General features: G+C 42.1%; 1 protein-coding gene across 2 annotated transcripts in view; it reads right to left on the minus strand.

Moving 5' to 3' along the window:
- The window catches only part of ZC3H6 (zinc finger CCCH-type containing 6), a 77385-nt gene that overhangs the window by 48336 nt on the left and 7310 nt on the right, over positions 1-21739 (minus strand). The window lies entirely within an intron of this gene.

The following is a 21739-nucleotide window of genomic DNA, read 5'->3' on the forward strand; positions in this document are numbered from 1 at the left end:
GCCAAACAATTCTGTTGTTCTTAGTTACAAACCTATCATGAGGAAAGAGAAAATGGCTTGAGGAATATATATATATGTGAAAAAATATCCAATTATTACTCCTGCTTGTCTGTGCCAGAATGGAATAACTGATTTAGCTGGCTTTGAGAATTGCCATGACCTATTCATTTAGTACTCTGACGGATGGTCCTTCATTTCTGAATGAAAGGACTATGAAGACCTTATTGATCAGATTTACACTCTTTGTTCCTTCTAGCACTTTATGTAAGCCTTTTTGGCTTCTGACATGGAATAAAATGGTTGTGGGAATTTTATGAAGGAGGGATCCAATAGCATTGCAGACCATTCGGAGGCAGTATCAGTCTCAGATAAATTAGAGTTATTTTCTTGAAAGGAAAAACTGAAAAATACTACACAGGATTTTTATGTACACAGTATCAACAGAGTCTGAATTCCAAGTCCTGTGAAGACTACCTATACAGCATATGGGAAAATAAAGTGTTTAAATCTTAATTTTTAGAAATCAGAATAGAAATTCAGTTGAATTGTGTTAAGAAGAGCTCTAAGGTAGATTAGATGAAGTGGCAATATAAAGATCTTTTAAAGATTATGAATGACTGTTAGCAGTTACTTGACAACATAAAAAAAGTTTATTTTAAGTACATTTTCAGTTGCAGATCAATGTAATTGCTAATTTCAGCTGAGCTCCATCAGCTCAGGTAACATTACAGAGGATGGAAGTTGGTTCTTGAGCACTATATTATCTTGAGAACAAGCAAAAGTGAGGGTATTTCTTGAATCAGTAATGGAATATTTCTCATTCTGAATCATCTCTTTACTACCAATAGAGCCCAAATAAGAACTGACTATCTACATTCATAGAGACTAGAAACAATGTAAACAAGAAGTACCTGGGTGACACTCTGAGAATGTTTTTTGGCTTTTATGTCAAGATCCTATCATATACATGGTGTCCTGAAATTTCATGAGCATATTACAAAAGAAGAGAAAAATCTCTTTAAATCTTTTTTGTGTTACATTTAGAATGCATCTAATGGAAGCAGTCTAGGATGAGAAAATAAAGTTTAACCTAAGCTTTATTTATTTATTTAGTTTATCCTAAGTTTTAAGGTGTCCTAATTGGACCAATTTACATTATTATTTTGTTTATGTTTGGGCTGAAGAGGAAACTTGTGCTCTGCAAGACAGAGTTTAGAATAAAACAGCAGCAATTACTTTATGTTCCATAAGAAACTACGCTATTTTTTGTGACAAGGTTTTTTTCAACGCTGATTTAAAAGTTTCATAGAGAATGAGCAGGCAGATCAGCCAGGCTTAAACCCTGAGAAAGATTTCTCCGATTCGCCAAAATTAACTAGATGCATCAAAAAGGGTATCAATAATGTAACAAAGATAAAGATGGTACATGTTCCAGGGATCTTAAAAATCATCTTCTTCCTGGTGTACTCTGGACCAAGGTAATTCTGAAGAGATGACGCAAGCCACTTAACAATTGTAGCCATCACCCCTTGCCCCCCCCACCCCCCAAATCAAACTATTTACCTTCTTTGAAAAGTATTATGTATAAACTTTTCTTTCATATTCACTCAGAACCACTGATTCATAATGCTTTAGCCTTAAAATCTTCTGGAACTCATAGCAGACCAGATAATAGAGAAAGGAAAATACTGAAAGGATAAAGTATTGATGCTCTCTGAACCTGAACTAGAGCAACCGAAATAAAGAAACGTTTATTAATAACTTTTCATTATTGCTTTTCAAAATAGAACAGCACAGTAGCAAACACACTGTGATGAGATAAACAGTTGAAAAATGTCCTTCTTCTTTGGTTGTTCTCAAATTTAGAGTAATTTCCCTATGAAATTAGATTGGTTTCAGGCCTTCTGACCTAAGTTTCCCTTAGAATATTTCTGATTCTTCATGTGATTTGGCAGAAACTCCAATGGTAGAACAGACTGCAAGAAGAGAAAGTTGATTATCTTCCAAGTAGTAATCCAGACAGGAATCTGACACCAAATTCTAAACAGATATTATCACAAGGCTCAAAAGCCCTACAGAGCATGGAAACCACTAACACTTCCTACAGGTATATGTGGATAAGTCAGTCTGCGGTCACTGATAAGACAAAAGAACAACATTTGCCAAAACAGGCTGAAATTGCAAGACTAAAAGAGCTGAGTGGAAACACTAGTGAAAGAGAACCTTCCCTCATTCTAAAATGTACTGTATTGCAGATAGGTAATAATGATTTTATTGCTGTGCCACATTTAGGGTATTTCTTCCCCCTTGGACTGAATTTTCAGCCACTGAAATTTCTACCAGCAGTGGCTGGGTGATAGCTTGAGCTCCTACCCCACTTCCTGCTACATTGCAGAGAATTGCTGGCAGACTAAATAAGACAGCTAACTCTTGTTCCTCTGGCATACATGTGAAGAATGGAGGAAGGAAGGAGGGAAATTTGGGCTTACCTTTTCCTGTGGATTCCAGCTATTTGGATGGTCTGCTGGCACAGGCAGGCTGGCGGTATGGGTTAGACCGCTCTGCTGCATTGTTCAGGAAGGCCAGTTAAGGTGTGCTAAAAAGGCAGGCAGAGCTAGGTCACTGTGAGACACATTCTGAGGAAGGGAACCAGAAGGAATGAAGATTCAGCATACAGGATCCTCAGGCTTCTCTAAAAGGAAGACCAACAGGTTCTGATTACTGAAAATATGTATTATCTGAAGTGCCAGCAGACTGCGAGAAAAAACTCTCACAAATGACAGTGGTTTGTGGTTGGGAGCAACAAGTCTTAAGCTGCTCTCAGATGGAGACAGAATAAAGAAATGTTGGAATGTGGTGCTTCACTAATCCAGCAGAGACTTCTGAATCAAAAGGATGGAAAAGGGAGGAAGCCTAAATTTCCTCCTCTGAAGTGAAATGGGCAGATCTAATCCATGTGCAGTATCCAGACCAGTAGATGTTTGTAACAGAAATCTTACTATATAAGCAAAAGACAGAACTTCTTCTCCTCAAGCTAAAGACTGGGGAAAGTGGAAGTTCAGGCTTTTATGTTTTCTCTGAAATCCTCCATAAGGACAAAGCAACTATCTTTCAGGACAGTAACTCAAACATCAGCCTTACTACGGAAAATCTGTCAAGACTAATGTATACAGTACCATGTTAGTTCCCTCAGTGTCTCAGAAGAAATGAGATATGATTCTACAATTTACAATATTAAACAGAAAGCACTCTATATTGAAATCACCTGTTTCATAATACAAGACTTTTAGTTTTTTTAAACAAAAAGATTAAAAAATGTAGTTAGTTACAAGCTGCATGTGCCATTTTAGTTAATTGTGGTTTTGTCTGCCTTTTCTATTGATATTGTACATTCAGAAAAAAAAAAATAATTTAGAAAAGTGTTTTGGCGATCATACTGAAAATTCAAAGATAAGAGCTTGGTAAGGAGTAAGCAATATTTTATGCTCAAATCATTATTTACATTTTAGCAAAAATGAGTAAGTTTATGCCATCCTATGAGTAAGTTTATGCCATATAGACTTTAAAAAGGAGAGAAAAATTACCAGTAGAGTACTATAAATAAGGAAAATAAGTCTTTTCTTGAAAACACAGAAAAATCATTTCCCCCCAAAACGAAACAAAAGCATTTATTAAATATCAGAGACAAAAGAAAACTACAATAATTTAAAAACTCAACAATTCCAGAGTCTCCACAATATTTTTATAACTACAAATTTTAGCAAGTTTCATGAACACTTTTGCACTAAAAATATTCATCCCATATCAAATGAAACAGATGGGTTGTAACACCAGTAATCCAAAGAGCAGAAGTTACTGTACTATCCAATTTGCCTTAGTGAAGTGTGTTTGTCAAAGTCTAACAGGAAACATTTAATGCCAAAATTGGGCAGACAGAATTTACTACTGCAATTTTAAAATTATAATTAATCATCAAATATCAGGAAATGCAACAATTATATTTCCAGCAACATAACACTGCATATATATTAACTTATTAACAATTCAGTTATTACTTAACCATACTGTCTACTGTTTAAAATGTTAAAGCATGCACTATAACACAGAAAATTCACACACAAATACAAGTCTATCCTAATATTCCATTCAAGAACCATACAGCACAACCAGCACAACATTATGGAACAATTAAGCTAATTAAAATAACACGCAGCAAACTGATATTCAGTCAGTCATGCTTTCCTAAAAAACAGTATTCTCTGAAAGAGTAGAATAGTTGTAAAAAACAGAAGCAGAGAATGTAAATATAATTTCTTTTGGCTTTAGAACAAAAGAAGTTGGACACCTGGAAAACAGGTCAATTCTTAGAAGTTGTGTACAGCCCATTTGAAAATGTTATGGCAAAAAGGCAGTCAGGCTATAGTAGTTGTTGTTAATCTGGACAGTAGTAGAATTGTCCACTTCCAACTATCCTTCCAACTCCCTCTCCTGTTTTCTTCTTTACTTGAATTCCTTTCTCTTTGGTTTCTCTGGCACTCTCTGGCTTCCTGGTTCCTCTGTTTTCTATTCAGCAAGGCTACATACTGCTTGGACAAGGGCAGCTTTCAGAAAAGTAAATCTCAAGGATTTTACAGCTGAGCTGAATGCATTGGGATCAAAGAGGTTTTAGTTTACAGGTCACTGTATCAACCTCACCCCTACACATGCAAACTCCTCCTGCAGCTGGCTATATGTGGGGATTTCTGTTGCCTTCTTTGCATCTGCTACATATATTTGCATTTATAGAGTTAGAACCAAGCCACTTCCTTCACTCCCACCTATTGTGCTCTTCTCCCCCCAAGCTAATTTGGAGTGGACCCCCCACTAAAGTTGTAATTTCAGAATTATAACTAAATAAATCAAACTGTCAAATCTTAAAAGGTTTGTTTACTCGTATTTCAATTAGCTCTGGAAGGAGGCATCTCCTTAGCAAAATCCCTCTTTAACAACAAAGATGCTCACCTTATCTATAAGATAATGTACTTTGATCCAACGGTTCCCAACCCACAGCTTGTAGGCAGTATGTTACCTGTAAGACATTCCAATGCTTTTCACAGCCACAAGAAATTAAAAAGTTAAAAAGGAAATTGACAGGAAAGCACGATGTAACATGAGGTATACTCCTTGCTCAGTATTATTGTCCAAGAGCCAGCAAAGGATGGGACTGCTGCTTTAATCCACTGGGCAAAAGAATGTTTTGAAGCTTTCTTCTTCCTTATGAAAGCAAATGAACCTCTCTGACTTTCTTACATCCTTAGTATCAAGTCAAGTCCAGTCCAGTCAGTCCTGAGGCCACTGTGACTGCTGGGGCATCTTAGATGCTGTAACAACCCTCCTCCACTCTGCCCTGTGTTTGGCTAGCTTTGTGCACTCCCATCAGCTGAAGCCCTGTTCAGTCCTTAATACTGGTTCCCCAGCTCTTAGGTCTACCTCTTTTTCTTTCTCTTCACTACGCCCTGCATTACGGTGTTGGCAGGGGTGTCCAGCTTTCTCATGATGTGTCCAAACCACTGCAATCCAAACCACTGTTTTTCACACAATTTGAACTGTTTGAGATGACTGATAATTTTATCTTAAAACAACACAGGCTGCATTCCAGGGATGTTTTAATATTTTACCTAGCTTATACTAAGGATGGTTTGGGACACAATGTTAAAACACCCCTGGAACGCAGCTTGTGTTGTCTTAAGATAAAATTGTCAGTCATTTCAAACAATTCAAATTGTACGACAATCGTTTAATGAAAAACATCACATATTTGAGATAGGTAGTTGTTAACTGTGTCAGAAACAGCAGATACGGATAGTTAATTATAATGGGGTTCAATAGTTATTAAAGAGAAATAAAAAAGACCCTTAGTCTGTAAAGCAATATGGGGAAAACTCTTTTAGCTGCCTAGCGTATCTAAAATCTAAATACATTACAAATGCAAAAAGAATAAATGCAACAATATTACTGGCTATAAGTTAAAATCATCACTCTACTTCAAAAACTGTCTTGCTTAGATTTAGATCAAAAACCATGGGAGCAGTGGAAACAATCCATGCCTTCATAACCTCAAGGCTAGACTACTGCATTGTGCTCTATGTCGGGCTGCCCTTAAATACTGTCTGGAAGCTGCAGCTGCTGCAGCCCACTTTCTGGCATAGATAGGTTACCAGGAGTACATAAACTCCAGAGTCTGTTATGGCTCCTAATAGCTTTTCAGGTGCAATTCAAAGTGCCGATTTTGACATAAAAGACTCTAAATGGTCTGGGCCCTACATACCAAAGGGACCATTCTTCTCCCTTATGCCCCACTGTGATCCCTAAGCTCAGCCAAGTAACCTCCTGCAAGCACCACCAATATGCCACATACACCTGGCAAAAACACTTGGGAGGTCATTCTCAGCTGTTGCTCCTCAGCTCTGGAACTTTCCCTCTTGAAGCCTGCTAGACAGAGCCTGAGCCTGGACATCTTTCACACAAGCTGTAAGGCATTCCTATTTGTGCAGGTGTTTAACAAACAAAGCTATGCTAAGTTATTGTTTAGAGAGGTCTCTGTTTTATATTGATAATCTAGTTCTCTTTGAAGTCATTTTGTTCTCTTGTTCTTCTGCTCTGTAAGTTATTCTGTCCTGTTGTTATCAGCAGCCCTGGGGCTTTGTTGGGAAGAGTGGCACATAAATCAAATACATAACAAACAAAAAGAATCAACTGTTGATCATGACAAAACCAAAAATAACATATATGCTTCCTAACCAAGAAAAGGAAATTGGAGAACTCATTTCAAATCAGGTTAAAAGAAAGATTTTAGAAGGTGGTTTTTGAGAGGTGCATATGCTTCTTGAAATTAGAAAAAAAAAAAATTAGTATGTTCTTTAGTTAGAAAGGGACAAAGGATTTCCAGGGCTTCAGAATCCTTGTAGGAAAACTGTGTCCTGGCATCATGTAAGTGATTTCATTTACCACCCCGAAAATTCAAAGCCACCGAAGTGATGAGAAGTTTCTCCATCCCCAGTTGCTTCAGTGTTTTCCCACTAAATCCCAGTCTTACGAGAAGACTACTCCAAGACAAAAAGGAAATGTGAACAGTAAGTGAGAATAATGAAAAGATAACAGTAAAATATGTATTATAATTTCGAGTAAATAACCTATTTCTTCTTCAAGGTGGCTTTTAAATGTTAACCATTCTAGAAGACTAATGACCAGTACAACTCCAGGAAGATGATCAGAAAAATGTTGAATAAACAGACTATATTACTGCCATCACTAACAGAGCATCAGATGTGGATCTCAAGTCAAGAGAAAAGTGCTATATTGAATGAATGGAAAGCCAGGCAACCACTCTGTAGATGTCTATGACAATTATGCACCTATTAAATTGCTAGATAATTAAATAGGTCCGTCTTTCTCTCTCAAGTACCAGAAGAGACAGGGTAGAACCTATCCACATGTCATGACTTTAGGTAACAACCAGATTTGCTGTGTTCCTGGATATCAATCCTATAAGTTTAACTACCATGTGGTAACAAAAACAGTTGATCTTAACCAGTTCACCCTAATGCTGAAAATCTTGTATCAGAGAAGAACACTCTTCTCCCCAGAAAAGGGGCAATTTTCTAACAGTGTGTGTCCTGTACAATATCCATATTGGTAAAAGAACTGTTCTCAATAATCTGTTTGAAAAAAGATCCTTATATTTTTTATCAGATGGTGTAAAATCACCAGAGACTTGTTCAGACTCTAACTCTTTGAAATGTTTAAAGCACAGGAAACAAAGGGCTTTCGTGATCTATAAAGGTGAATACTACATAATTTTGACAACTTTCTTGCTTTTTATACCTTCTCTTCTCTTTCAGTTACTCTTCCTTACAATGATTATGCACCAGATGACCTGTGACATGATGCTGAAATACTATGGGAAGATAATTAGGATACATGTTAACCACTACTTGCTGCCTAATCTCTTTATATATTTTTTCAAAAGCCAAAAAACCCTACCCTGATTGCAAGATGTCAAATACATATGATACCAACATTTTAAGAACTGTAAAAACTCGCTAATGCAGAGTTTGAGCTATGCTACTACTTATGCTGTTCTTTCTTTTCTTTTAGTATTAGGTGCTTGCTGGATTTTATCTTCTGCCGTAGAAAACATTTAATTAAAAGAGATGAACGAACCACTATCAACTCTGCTAGATTACGTTAACAGATTTCTTAATGCAATTTTTAAAAAGATGAACTAAATAGGATGCATTTTTTTTTCCTGTCTTGAGTAAATTGTTCATCAATATCAATGAAGAAAGGAGAAATCTGGAAGATCAAAAGTTAGAGAGAGAGATCTCTGTCCTTATGAAGCTTAAGCAGATTCATCACATACTGTTTTTCCCCACAAACAACCATCAGTTTAAGTTTCTGTGGAGTATTAAAATAAGAGTGAAAAGTAAGTTAGCCTCTGAAAAAAGCGCTACATTTCCAAGTCTCTTTACGAGGACTTGGCTTTTTTGCTAAGAGGGAAAAAGCCCACTGATGCAACTACTGTTGTTGCTAAATTGTGCAATTCAGAGATTTAATTTTCATTCTGTATGGAGAAGGGGCCAAGTCTAACCAGAGATGATTGGGTAGACTGGACAAAGTACTAACACACTTTTTTTTTAAGGTTGGCCTTGAAATTATGAGGTCCCTCTTTTCAACCTCTGATGGTTCTTAGCCTAGGCTGCCATTCATTTAAGAGCCAGCACAGTGGTGCTTTACCTCTGTGAAAAGTCTGGAGTTAAGCACTTCTCTGATTACAGTAAAGCAAAAATACTCAAAATATGTCTGAATAAGAATTGTGCCAGTTTAAGACCTCACAGAGCACTGTTTAGGTCTCAGAAGCCACATTTAAATCATAATCCAGGAACAGGGAAACACTTGTAGTTTCTATTAGCTAAATAGCAACTTTTTAATTGTAACATACATTTCAATTTTGTCTACTTTGTCTACCATTTTTAGAGCCTGTCTGACTCAAGAGAATCTTTGCTGAGGTATCTAAATAAAGGAAAAAAACCCTTTGCCTAGCAGCAAACTTTAGAAAAAACAGGCTAACATTTTCAATTTTGCCCTCTTTTTAAGTAGAACTATTGTGGATATAGTCTGCAGTGACAGTAGATGCCAGAAACCATCCTAATGATAATTAAAATGGAACAATCTGTCAAGTATCTCGGCAGGGCACACTGGGCGTGTCTACATGAGACACTGACAGCACAGTAGCCAAATAATACTATGCAGTAGGGGTGTGCAAAATGGGTCATATTAGACTCAGATTTGGCCCAAATTGGGGACAGTGATTTGATTTGTTGATTTGGATCACTGTCCCCAATTCGATTCGGCCAAATCTGAATCTGAAGATTTGATGCCGATTTGGAGAAAACATTTAAAAAACCCCCAAACATTTAAACAAAAAACATTTAAAGCTGTCTATGTCTGAATTGCCAAATCTCTCCAAATCGATTCGAAGGGTTCCAATTCAATTTGGAAAGATTAAAGGGTCTCCTGATTCAATTTGGATTCGGAGATTTGGCCACCAAATCAAGCCAAATCTCTGCCAAATCGAACCAGGGACCAAAGCTTCGCACAGCCCTATTATGCAGAAGCGCATCCCAGCATGGACAGTGCTAATATGCTACTGAGCAGTATTATTAGGCTACTGCACAGTAGCATCACTTAAAAGACATCTGCTGGTGCTACTGTGCAGTAACTCCAGTAACTTGCTAATACAAGCCCATAATAAACAAACAGTAACGACTGCGCAGTAGCATCTCGTATAGACTTGCCCAATGAAAAGTAGTTGGTTTGGTTCTATATCCCCAATTTCTCTGCAACACAGAAAAGAATGAGCAGATGTGAATAAGATGGAAGAGTCAGAATATGACCTGCTACACTCAAGCTTTGCCACAGAAACTTTTAGTGTATGAAATAGAAAATGATGGTTACTCACCTGTAACTGAGGTTCTCAGAAATGACTTGCATGCAGTGCCCTTTCCTTTAATGTATGCAATGGTAATATAATTTGGACTAAGAGAATCTTTTTATGAAAGTGCCCACTGGAGTGAGCTCACAATCACTGCCACTCCTCTCACAAGTCCAACTGTTTGTAATTGATGCTGTAAAGGGCACCTGATGCACCATGTGCCTTAGAGCCAAAGCTGACATTTGAACACACCACAGAAAAACGAAAGATGGATGGGGAGTGGCAATGTACAGATGCCACCCTGAAGAAATCTGGTTACAAGTAACCTTCATTTGTTTTTTTAAGTGACCTCTGCATACTTCCACTCTTGGGGCATCTGACAAGCAGTACACATTCCTACCTATGGTGGGAAGAAGTAGATTAGTTAAATGGAGAACATAAGGCTACTTTACTGAATTCTGTATCTAATTGAAATGGCAAATCTAAGGAACATGTTTTGCAAAAGTAAGAACTGATTTTCAAGTACAACTCTACACATTTAAAACATGGAAATATATCTAAAGCAGGCCATTGAAACAGCTTTCACCCTACTTGTATGCATCACACACGAAGAGGTGTCTTTATTATTATACCATGTAAAATCCACTTAGGTGTTGGTAAGTAATTACCTGACCTATACTATTTTCACCTTAAGAGACAAATGGTCTAGAAAGGACCTTAATGTTTGAATGTTCTTGTAGTACTTGTATTGCTTCATAATCTCTGGCAAAATTAATGTCCTCTTGCAACCTCAAAATCTGGAAATGAAAATGTCAATAATGCTTTTCAGTTTCCCTGAACTAAATAACACCTAAAATAAAATATGGCAGCACTGAAAATGATCCTTTCTAAGGACTCAAGGTCCCAGAACCTGACTAAAACATCTGGGTCATCTGCTACTACAGGTCAAAAACAGGTGGTCAGTTGATTACTCTGCCTTTTATAGCCCAGCCCTTCAAATGTTCTCTCTGTTGTATACATGTAGTAGAAAAGGTGGTAAGAGAAGCAAGAGCATTCCAGCAGACACCGTTCTTGGAAGGTTCCACCAGTCCACTGCATACGGTCAAGCACAGTGAATCCACAAGAATGGGAATATATAGAGGCCACTGAAACAAAGTTGGTTCTGCATTGCAATGAAAAGAAGTCCTTCAAAAAGACAGATAATACTAAAAAGTTATCCTGTGAGAATGTTAACATTTCCCTAGTCTCCCTAATGGAGTATATTAGGATCCCTTACTTTGTCACATTAGAGAACACACCATTTATATATAGTGCTCTTTGCTTTCTCTTTTAACTAGGCTTGGTGTAGAGCAAAGGAATGGCCTTGTTCAAAAAAATTAAAGATTTTGTTTTAAAATAGGGTGCTGATACATATGACTTTAATAATTATAAAAAACCTTAAAGAGAAACTTATCAATGTCATAACCCAGTGAGTTTGGTGCCTCGGCACTATGGAATTTTCTTGACGCATGAGAGCCTCTTGCACAGCGAGGGTTTCTACTGCATAGAGAACCCGCGTGCAGGAGAGAGTTCCCGCCACTTTGCAGCTGTCTTTGCAGGATGCATTTTCTCTTTGCAGCACAGAAATGCACGGTGCAAAGAGTTCCCGCCATTCGGATGCAAATGTGCGCCCCACAATTGGCTAGTGCTAAATTATTCACACGTGGCAGCTGGTAATTGGCTTGCTGGCTGTTTAAAAACTAGCGCGACTTCCGCCCAAGTCGAAGAGCTTTGAGCACGCTGCAGAGTGCCTCTTAGAGATCCGACTTGCGGCTAGCTGGTCAATAGACTGATCACCTATCGATCCTTCTTCCCGTCGCCGAACGCAGTCCCAGACGTACCCTTTTCCCCGCCGGCTTGAACTACGGACGGATTTACTAGCATTGGCCTCGCCAGCTGGAGCAACTCACATTGCTGTCCAGACGACCGAATCATTTCCGTCGCAGCCACCCGCGACGTAAGTAAAGTTTTTTGCAACCATTAAGCCTTGTCAGCCTCTCCATTCACCAGCCCGCCCTGATGAACGGGTAAATTCTGAATCACCTCAAGTCGGTTCAGCCCGGCCGAGACATGGAGACGAGGATGGGATTAAAGGGCACGGTGATGGAGAAGAACTTAATTGGGTGCTGCCCCTGGCGCACCAGGAACCGTCACGTAGAGAACGCTAACGATCTATGGGTGCATATCGCTTCCACCAGGCGGTAGAAGGGGAGAAAAGAAGTATTGATGGTTACTTCTCCGTAAAAAGAGAAGAAGCCGTGGTGAAAGAATGGAGAACAAAGCTATCCCTAGGGGAGTTCGGATGCATAATGGGGAGTGACCGGGTTTACTATCGGCCCCCGGAGGAAACATCAACAATATCTCTAGCCAGGGTGAAAGCGTGGAAGGCAGAAAAGCTGACCCCCGCTCATGAGTTCGCCCAATGCACCCGATACTTAAAGGAGGGGGGGGAACCCACCCCCGCGGACTGATTCAACTGTCCGGATTTGGTGCCTGAGTCGCGGGGCCATGAGCTCCTCATTCAGCTACGGAAGGATTTGGAAACTAAGGGCTGTCACAAGCCGAAGTGGGGTCTAATTAAATGGAAAAAGGGAAAGATGATGAATGTGCTGTTCCGTGCAGTAACGGGCCTATTAAGGGAATACGCGAATTTGGAGGCTCAGATGCATACTGTGGGAAAGGAGTCGCTGGAGCGGACAGCAAAGGGCTCCGGAGCAGCGTTTGTTAACAGTGCCGGCCGCATGGTGCTGTTAGCAGAAAATGGCGCCAAAAGAAGCGCGAGCTACCCGGGGAACCCGGAAAGGAGAGGCGGAGTTATGGAAGACCCGGCGAGGATTCCTTTGGTGACTCCACCCCGAGATGACGTCGTTCCCTGCAATCACGCCTCTTTACCACGGGGAGGGGGCAATGGGAGGAGGGATATACCCAACGCTCCCAGATGCAGAATTTAACCCTCTCTCTGCCGCAGCTTACCCGATAGCTGTGACGAAGCATGTTGAGGATGAAGATGGTGCTACACGTACCACCACTATCTCTCGTACACGCACCAGACCAGAGATACAAGAGCTTTGCAAAGAATCCAAAATAAGGCTGGAAGAAACCTTGGCCATATGGTTAGGAAGACTGATAGTGGAATTTGGATCGGACACTCTGGATAAGGAAGAAGCGAGTGCCCTGACACGACAAGCAGTGTGGAGAGGAGGGCGCGCTACTGATTTGAATGTGGTCACGGACAGTGCCCACTGGCCCATCCCCGCTCCCGGCGCTTGTGGTAGGACAGGTAAACCACAAATTTCACACCTGGCACGAGGGTTGCCCGAAGAAGGCTACTGCAGAACAACTTCTCCTGGCTATAGTTGGGGTGTCATATCTCTCATGGAGCCCAAGAACAAATCCAATGGGACTAACAGCAGTCCAGCGTAAAGAGAGATGGGCTCATCGTCACCTATCAGACCCTGGGGCAATTCCAACGCCCTTGGAAGCCATAGATGCCTGCGTGGAGGTGTACGGAGGAGCGAATGCTGTTACACTCCGACTCTTCTTGAACCCGATGGCAGGTCAACCAGTGGGAAGTCTTTTAGGCCATCTCCCACGATTGCAGGCACTTATGAAGCAAGATGAGGAAGCTTCTGGTGACACAAGGGATCGACCTTCAGCGTACCTGGCTGCAACATTGAGGCCTACGCGTCCAGGGTATACCCCTCGACGAGAGCCATGGGGGTCACCTCCAAGGACCCCAAAAGAAAGAACCTCGAAAGAAAGAACTCTGAAGGAAAGAACTATGTTCGGATTTCTTCTCGCTCACACCGGACTAACAAAGGCTCAATTGAGACTTTTGAGAGACAAGGCCCAGACCAGTATGGCTGAAGCATTGGGATTTAATTTTGAAGATCTGTCAAAAAACGAGTAATGGCCGTCGGTTCCGCCGGCGGCCTTCCTCAACTCAGACCTGATCCTACTGATTCTCGACCATATGCTGAACTCACTGTTTACAACCCTACCGATCCGGATGACCAACAACAGGTATTCTTCCTTCTTGATACTGGAGCTCAGACCAATGTGATCACCTCCATGATCCCTCATCAAAAGACCACCAAGACGATCAAGGTACAAGGGCTTAATGCTATCGCCATCACAACGAAGGTCAAGTTTTGGGTTCAGGACCACCGATATCCCCTAGAAGCTGTTCTAGGGGGCATCAACATTTTAGGAATCCCGGGGATAAAAACGCTTGACCTCAGGGAACAAGTGCTACAGGCATTACCCGTAATTATCTCAGAGCAGGACTGGCACTGACCAACTCTTTGTGACACTTCCACCTGACGATATCGGCCAATCCCAACTAAGGATTCTCTGAAACAGTCCCTTACTAACCTTCTGCAGCGACTCGAGTGACGAGGCTGTATTAAGACCGTAACAGCCAGCACCTACCTATCATGAGGATGGGCACGTGGCGAAACCTGGGAAGCCTAATGAAGCCCGGTTGGTTGTAGACTATCGAGAAGTTAATAAAAGATGCCAAGTACTTCAACAACATAATCCGTTTACTTTGCCACAGTGTATGTTTGAGATGGCACAGTTCCAGCAAAGTCCGTGGGTCGGAGTCACATTGGATCTGAAAAATATGTTCTTTTCTATCCAAATAACTGACCCGGAGGGAATACTGAATATGTGTATTGATGGCATCATGTACAGGTAGACAGTTTGTCCGCAAAGATATCGCAATGCTCCATCATTAGCCACTGGTGCCATGAATAACACCCTGAAGAATTTTCGAGCCTTGCACTCTCTTCCCCCAGAAAAAGAATTAAAAATTTGGAGTTATGTTGATGATGTTGCCATCATGGGCTGCGATAGTTCTGTAGTTGCCAGTGTAGTAAACCAACTGGTTGCTCACCTTCAAAGTGAGGGATGGACAATCAACGAGGAAAAGTCAAGCCTACATCCTGTAGATGACATTACGTTCCTTGGCACTCGATACATCGGTTCCATCCGCCACGGAGTCTCGCATGAGGGTCCTAACATCGATCCGCTAAAAACATTCCACCCTGTCACTAAGAGGCATTTTCAACAGCTTTTGGATCATTTAAATTGGTATCGACATTATGTTGAACCCAGCGATTTGGCACTCCTCACTAAATTACAGCAACAGATTCGTGACAAGTCTCGAAAGTCCACGCTTTGGATGGAAAAGGATCAGCAGAATCTGCTTCGCCTGCTAACCACGGTTAAAGGTACACAAAACTCCATGCCATCGATCTGGGTGAGTCACTAACTGTAACCCTTGGATTCACCACCAACCACGTGTGGGCTGTTGTGCACAACCCCCACGATGAGTTAGTAAAGACGGCCCATAAGATGCTTCAAGCGGCGCAACGTCGATATGGAGCTATAGGAAAGATTCTCCTAGCTGAACAACTGGTGGAGCCGTTAGCAAGGGGGCATGGGACGTTACGCGCTCCTGGTGCCACATTGTTACCCTTCCTGGACGCGGGAAGAATTGACCCACATTTTCAAGGGGAGTTGAAGACCTGGAATACGCTAGTACTAACCCACCATTATAATTGGCATTGTTGGAGTTTGGAAGACACGGTACCTGATCCAAGCCCAGAAGATGAGGAAAAGGTTCCTACACTGTATGGAACTTCTGCCCCAGCGTGGATGGCCTCGGATGGAACCTCCTGACATGAAGGAGGCTATGGATACTACTGTAAAGCTTGTCACGACAAGGAAATTTTCCAAGCCGACCCAGATGATAATTCGTCCCAAAAATGTGAATTATTAGGATTCCTGAAGGTACTGGAACATTGTTTGATGTATCATAACGATACACTCCCAGTTCCAATCATTGCAATTGATTCGCAGTATATCTACAAAATTCTTACGGGCATAGCTTTTCCCACTGAGAACTTGGATGATTGGCGAGACATCTGGAGGACGTTAACTAGATTTGTACGCCTTCCGTTGATTAGGCATACTAAGTCCCATTGTCCCGATACTGATCCAGTGCATGAGGTAATTGATAAGCTCTTGGAGGATCCACTCCGGACTGACACAGCCTTGCCTGTCACATCTACCACTGATCCTGAAGCCAATCCATTCCTCACGTGGCTTCACGAAAATTGGGGTCACCCGGGACCACGGGCTTGTCATCAACGTTGGTGCCGAACCATTATAGAGCCGGCCTCATATGGAGCCAGGCGGGATTGGGAAAAGGTAGCTCAGGCTTGTGAGACATGTGTTAAAGAGAAGTGTCATAAAACCAAGCATCAGATCGGAGCTTTCGATTCTTCACAGTTTCAGGCAGGAAAAGTTTGGCAGGTGGACCTGCTGGGACCCCTCCCAGGGTGTAAACCGCCAAATAAAGGACTAGTTGTGGTTGATTTGGGGACCAGACAGTTACAGGTTATTCCCTTACAAAAAAGCAATGCCACTGCTGTTATTGCTGCCTTAACTGCTGTGTTTGCCACCTGGCAACCCCCTCATGAAATTCAGTCTGATGGAGGACCTCCGTTTAACTCTAGCGCTCTGGATAAATTTGCTCGTCTTCACAATGTGGCATGGCATCTTCATCTGCCATACCACCCGCAGTCCAACGGCGTTGTGGAGAGACACATAGGTCTATACAAGGAGCAGCTTCGCCTTAGAGGAGGAGGGACGTTTAAAAATTGGACTAAATTTAATCACAATGTCCTTATTTCACTAAACACTGCTAAACCATTATGGGATGAAGCTAATGTCCAGAAACCCACACCTTGGGAGCCTAAGTTCCAACCTGACGAGTTAGTGTGGATTTCAATACCTCACCCTCATCAGTCTCATCCACAAGTTCACAAAGGGACAGTTCAACGGCCGGGACAATATCCCAACACCTATTCTGTCCAACTGGGAGAGAAGCCTGATTGTCCCCCTATTATTGTTCATCACAACTGGATGACTCGCCGTTCCGATGTTCACCCAGTATCCTTACAGTGAAGCCAGTTATGATTCTTTCTCGTTGTGTTTTGTCTTGTTATTCTGTTTTCTTCACAGGTTTGACCCCAGCAAAAGCGGTAATCCACAACCACCTGATTGTGGGATCAGACTGCAGTCCATTCGAAGCCAAAGAGTGATAGTTGTGAGGGAGGCACTGAGACAGCAAAGGACCCATCTGCTCAGGACTTGTTATGGCACTATTTTCATTTTGTTAAGTGTTTACTGACATTGTCTGCTATAGGAGAAGACGGACCGAAGCGGATGTTCTCCAATCAGACGATGATCAACAGTTGTTGTTATGTGTTCAAAGTTATTTGTTTATGTGTGTGTGTATATATATATATATATATATATATATTGGTTGCGAAGGCTTTGCCAAGTCAGTGAATCCTCTAACAAAGACGCCCTATAATGTGCTCATGTGTTGAAAGTTCCAGTTGTGCCATCGGCAAGGGGGCATGTCATAACCCAGTGAGTTTGGTGCCTCGGCACTATGGAATTTTCTTGACACATGAGAGCCTCTTGCACAGCGAGGGTTTCTGCTGCATAGCAATATCATCAACCCGCGTGCAGGAGAGAGTTCCCGCCACTTTGCAGCTGTCTTTGCAGGATGCATTTTCTCTTTGCAGCACAGAAATGCATGGTGCAAAGAGTTCCCGCCATTCGGATGCAAATTCGTGCCCCGCAATTGGCTAGTGCTAAATTATTCACACGTGGCAGCCGGTAATTGGCTTGCTGGCTGTTTAAAAACTAGCGCGACTTCCGCCCAAGTCGAAGAGCTTTGAGCACACTGCAGAGTGCCTCTTAGAGATCCGACTTGCGGCTAACTGGTCGATAGACTGATCACCCATCGATCCTTCTTCCCATCGCCGAACGCAGTCCCAGACGTACCCTTTTCCCCGCCGGCTTGAACTACGGACGGATTTACTAGCATTGGCCTCGCCAGCTGGAGCAACTCACATTGTTGTCCAGACGACCGAATCATTTCCGTCGCAGCCACCCGCGACGTAAGTAAAGTTTTTTGCAACCATTAAGCCTTGTCAGCCTCTCCATTTACCAGCCCGCCCTGACGAACGGGTAAATTCTGAATCACCTCGAGTCGGTTCAGCCCAGCCGAGACAATCAATAGTTTGCTGAAACATTAACAAGACTAGAAAAGATTTATAGAACACACAAATTAACAAGTTCCAGAACTCCACCTTCAACTTCTCTCTTACATAGATGTGTAGTAGAAAAAGAAAAAAAACAGCAAGACTGCAAATCTTATAGCAATGGGTTTGCTATGTTAGTTTTTCTTGACCCTTTTACAGGATATAGACAGAACTCCTACATGTCCAGCAATTAAATGTCTTTAAAATTTTCAAAAACCTAATTAATGGTAATATTGGTATATGACCACTTCACAAAACTGAATTATTTCCTTCCTAAATTAGAAGCCCCTATTATCTATTATTTCAACTGAGAATAAAACAAGGTTTCTATTTATGGAAATGCTTGAACGGGTGCATTTTATATACTTTAGAATTTATAACATGGAAGTTTCTGTGTGTGCCCGCCTCCTCTCAATGGCATGCTGTCATGCCGCCTTTGCTCGAGCTGTTGCCCTTGTTTGCCGGGGACCTTCGTGCCGCCCTTGGAGGGTACCTTGGTTGCCTTCAGGGTGGCCCCCAAACTTGCCTGCCACGACTTTGAGTATTCCTTCAGTGGAGGGGGTCCCCTCTGGGGATGTCTCCAGGGCTGTCACGTGTCTCTGCGGGTATTCTCGGGGCTCCAACCTCCCCTACACCCCGGCCATGCTCCAACCTTTGAGACAGGCCTTCAGATCTTCTTGTGGCTGTCCTCTGCTGTTATCTTCCTACCGCCGAGCCTCTGAGCCTTGGTTGGACCGGATAGGTCTGGTGACCTCCGACCCCTGGACTTATCTTCCTTAATAACTTGACCCACTTTTAACTGGGGCTGTTGACCTTCACCTGCTCCTCGCGTTGTTCACCCTAGCCGCCGGGCGGAGTCCTGGTTACTCTGGTCTGGTACTAAGGGCTTCGCTGACCTGTCCTCGCTAGGGAATGGAAAATAAACAGACCCTGAAAGGGAACACAATCGATACCATCACTGTGACCCTTCACCCCAAGGTGATCGGGTGTAAACAAAATCAAGACACCTATTATGTAACTGCCAGAGGCCCATGACAAAAGAAAAGAGAGAAAAAAATCCCAAGAAAAGGAACACCCACGGGAGGGAGTCCCACCCCCTCCTGGCTTCTATTGCTCCTTACTCCCCCAAGGCTAATGAGCCCTCCAGTTCGTGGTTCAAACCTTCACCCCGGCCGGGGCCCTTCTCCCTTTTTCCTCCTCCAGGATCCGTCTCGACCCTGGAGCCGCAGCACCTGTTGCCTTCAATGAGGGCTCCTCCACCGGCTATCTCCACGGTTCCTGCCACCTTCCTCTATGATCCTGTCAGTCCCTTGTCGGTCCTCTCCACCACGAGGACTTCTCACAGCTCCTGCCGCCTTAGCCCCAGCCGAGTTCCCTGCAGGGTCTCCTGACCCCTGCCCGGCTCCTGATCCTGGCTGGGCCTCTCTCGCAGCAGCCCTCCACGCCGCAGATGCCCTCCATGCCGCGGTTTCCAGCGGCTCCTCCGCCCCCTCCTGTGCCTTCGGGTCCATTCTTTATTTCCGCCGGGTGGCATCTCATGACGTCACCTGGCCCCAGCTGGATATAGGCACGGCTGACGAATCGCGCAGGCGGTTTCCCGCCGCACGTTTCCGCACTCTTCCCAGCCCCTACAACAGGTAAGTTGCAGTTTTCCTTTCTTTTTTCCTGGGGTTTGTCTCTGAGTGAGGCTTCCCCCTTTTCTGGGCCTGTGCCCCTGGGACACTGTGCCATAAGAAACTGTGGTTTCTAAAACTGTACAGATCACATATAAAGAGCACTAAATTGGCCTGGAACCTTGAATGGAGAAGATGAATATTTAAGTGACCCAAAAGCCCAGTAGAAAAAATAATTGTTATAGACAGCAAACAGGTCACTGAGCAAAATTCATAAGATCTACACAAGTGTCACTGGGACAAGGGCTGATGAAAAGGAATATTAAATTCAGCAGGTAAGCATATCCTACAGTAGCAACTGAAAGGTTCAAGTCAACTGTTAAACTTCTTCTGATATCTATTCTGCATTAAAACACCCAGCATTTTTTGCTGATTTTGAAACAAAAGCTTGTAAAATCCATCTCCTACAACCAATAAGAGACCCAAGTTAATCATAAAATAATCCAAAATTCACATTCACAACAACTGCTATGTTCACAACTTTACTGTCACTAAAAACATTTGCAAATTTACAAACTTCGTATAAGAAGATCCCTTGTAATTCTAATGTAGAAATATTTCAAATGCATGTCTACCGTCCCACAAGTACAGAACGTCAATACTACCTCGTTTTCTCATGTATGTAACACTTCATGGCCTTTAATATAACAGGTATAATGCTGGCAATATCTCTTAATCTATTTGAGGTCAGAATTCAGGTACTGCATTTCAACAGATAGTGAAAAACTGAAAGGTCTAAGATAAGCATTGAGTGTTCTAGCTAGAATTACTTTATTTACTCAAATCCAAAAAAGGTTTCCCCCCCCCCCAAACAACATCAGAAACCAAAAGCCTCATCTTATATTTGAGTACCAGCCTGGGGTAGGCAGCAACTCAGCTCCCTGTGGGTGAAGCTAAAGCTGAAGATGAATCGCTGCCTGCCCCAGACCAGGGTGGCTTGCGTGGCAGGGGAGGCGGCACATAGCCAGGGGGACATGGGGAGATTGCACCTACAGGCGTAATTAGTGTGGAAATGAGTGTTGGCTTAGCTGATCCTTTGTTACTGACTACTTATAAAGTGCATATTGCATTATCCTTAATATTTGTTTGTGAGAATCTCCACAATATTTAAATTGATTAAAAAAAACTTTAAATTGTATTTTTAAAATTGTACTGGAGTAAATTATGCTCAGTCTAACTGGTTTTATGAAGCCTAATGCAGGAAGGATAGAAAATTACATTGGACTCTGCTTTGGCAGACTTTGGACTTATAAATGTCTATACATGTGCTCCAGGGTGGGAGGCACCCAAAAATTCTCTCGCCTCCCTCATACTGTTACATAAGTGGGACATTACTTTGGAAGAAAAGATTTTATCCATGTTGAACATGTAAAATGGATTGAAATGGCCAGATTTGGCACAGTGGAGAGAGTCTCCATTTCCTTGGCTGCCATATCCTCCCACTTTTCCTGCTTCCATGTAGAATGATAGAACTGGTGTGTTGGAAGGAACCTCACAGGCCATTAATCCAATCATACTCATTTCTACTCCTATTTCTGTCCTCACATTTTGTAACATTTTTCTATATCCCAAAAATTTGTGCACTGTCCTTTTTCTACAATCCTCCAAAACACCTTTCCAGCTCAACCTTACCATAGTCCTTCATACACCTCTGTTTTCACATATAGTTTTCTTGCGCACACACTCTTCTGTACCCCTCTTCAATGCCCCCATATACCCAGGAAGCTACAGTCTTTCAGAAGGCCATGGTTCCTAGAATCACTATTTTTACCCTTCCTATTTTTATTACATATTTGTAAGTTGCTCCTCATCTCCTAGTCTCTAAGGAACATGACAACTTCTTAAAAGAAGGGTTTTATAGGTTTATATAAAAAATATGGAGAGGCTATGAATAAATTTAGCTGATTTTTGAACAAGAGGTCCCTGAG

The sequence above is a fragment of the Alligator mississippiensis genome, chromosome 1 (genome assembly GCF_030867095.1).
Source record: "Alligator mississippiensis isolate rAllMis1 chromosome 1, rAllMis1, whole genome shotgun sequence".
Lineage (NCBI taxonomy): Eukaryota > Metazoa > Chordata > Crocodylia > Alligatoridae > Alligator > Alligator mississippiensis.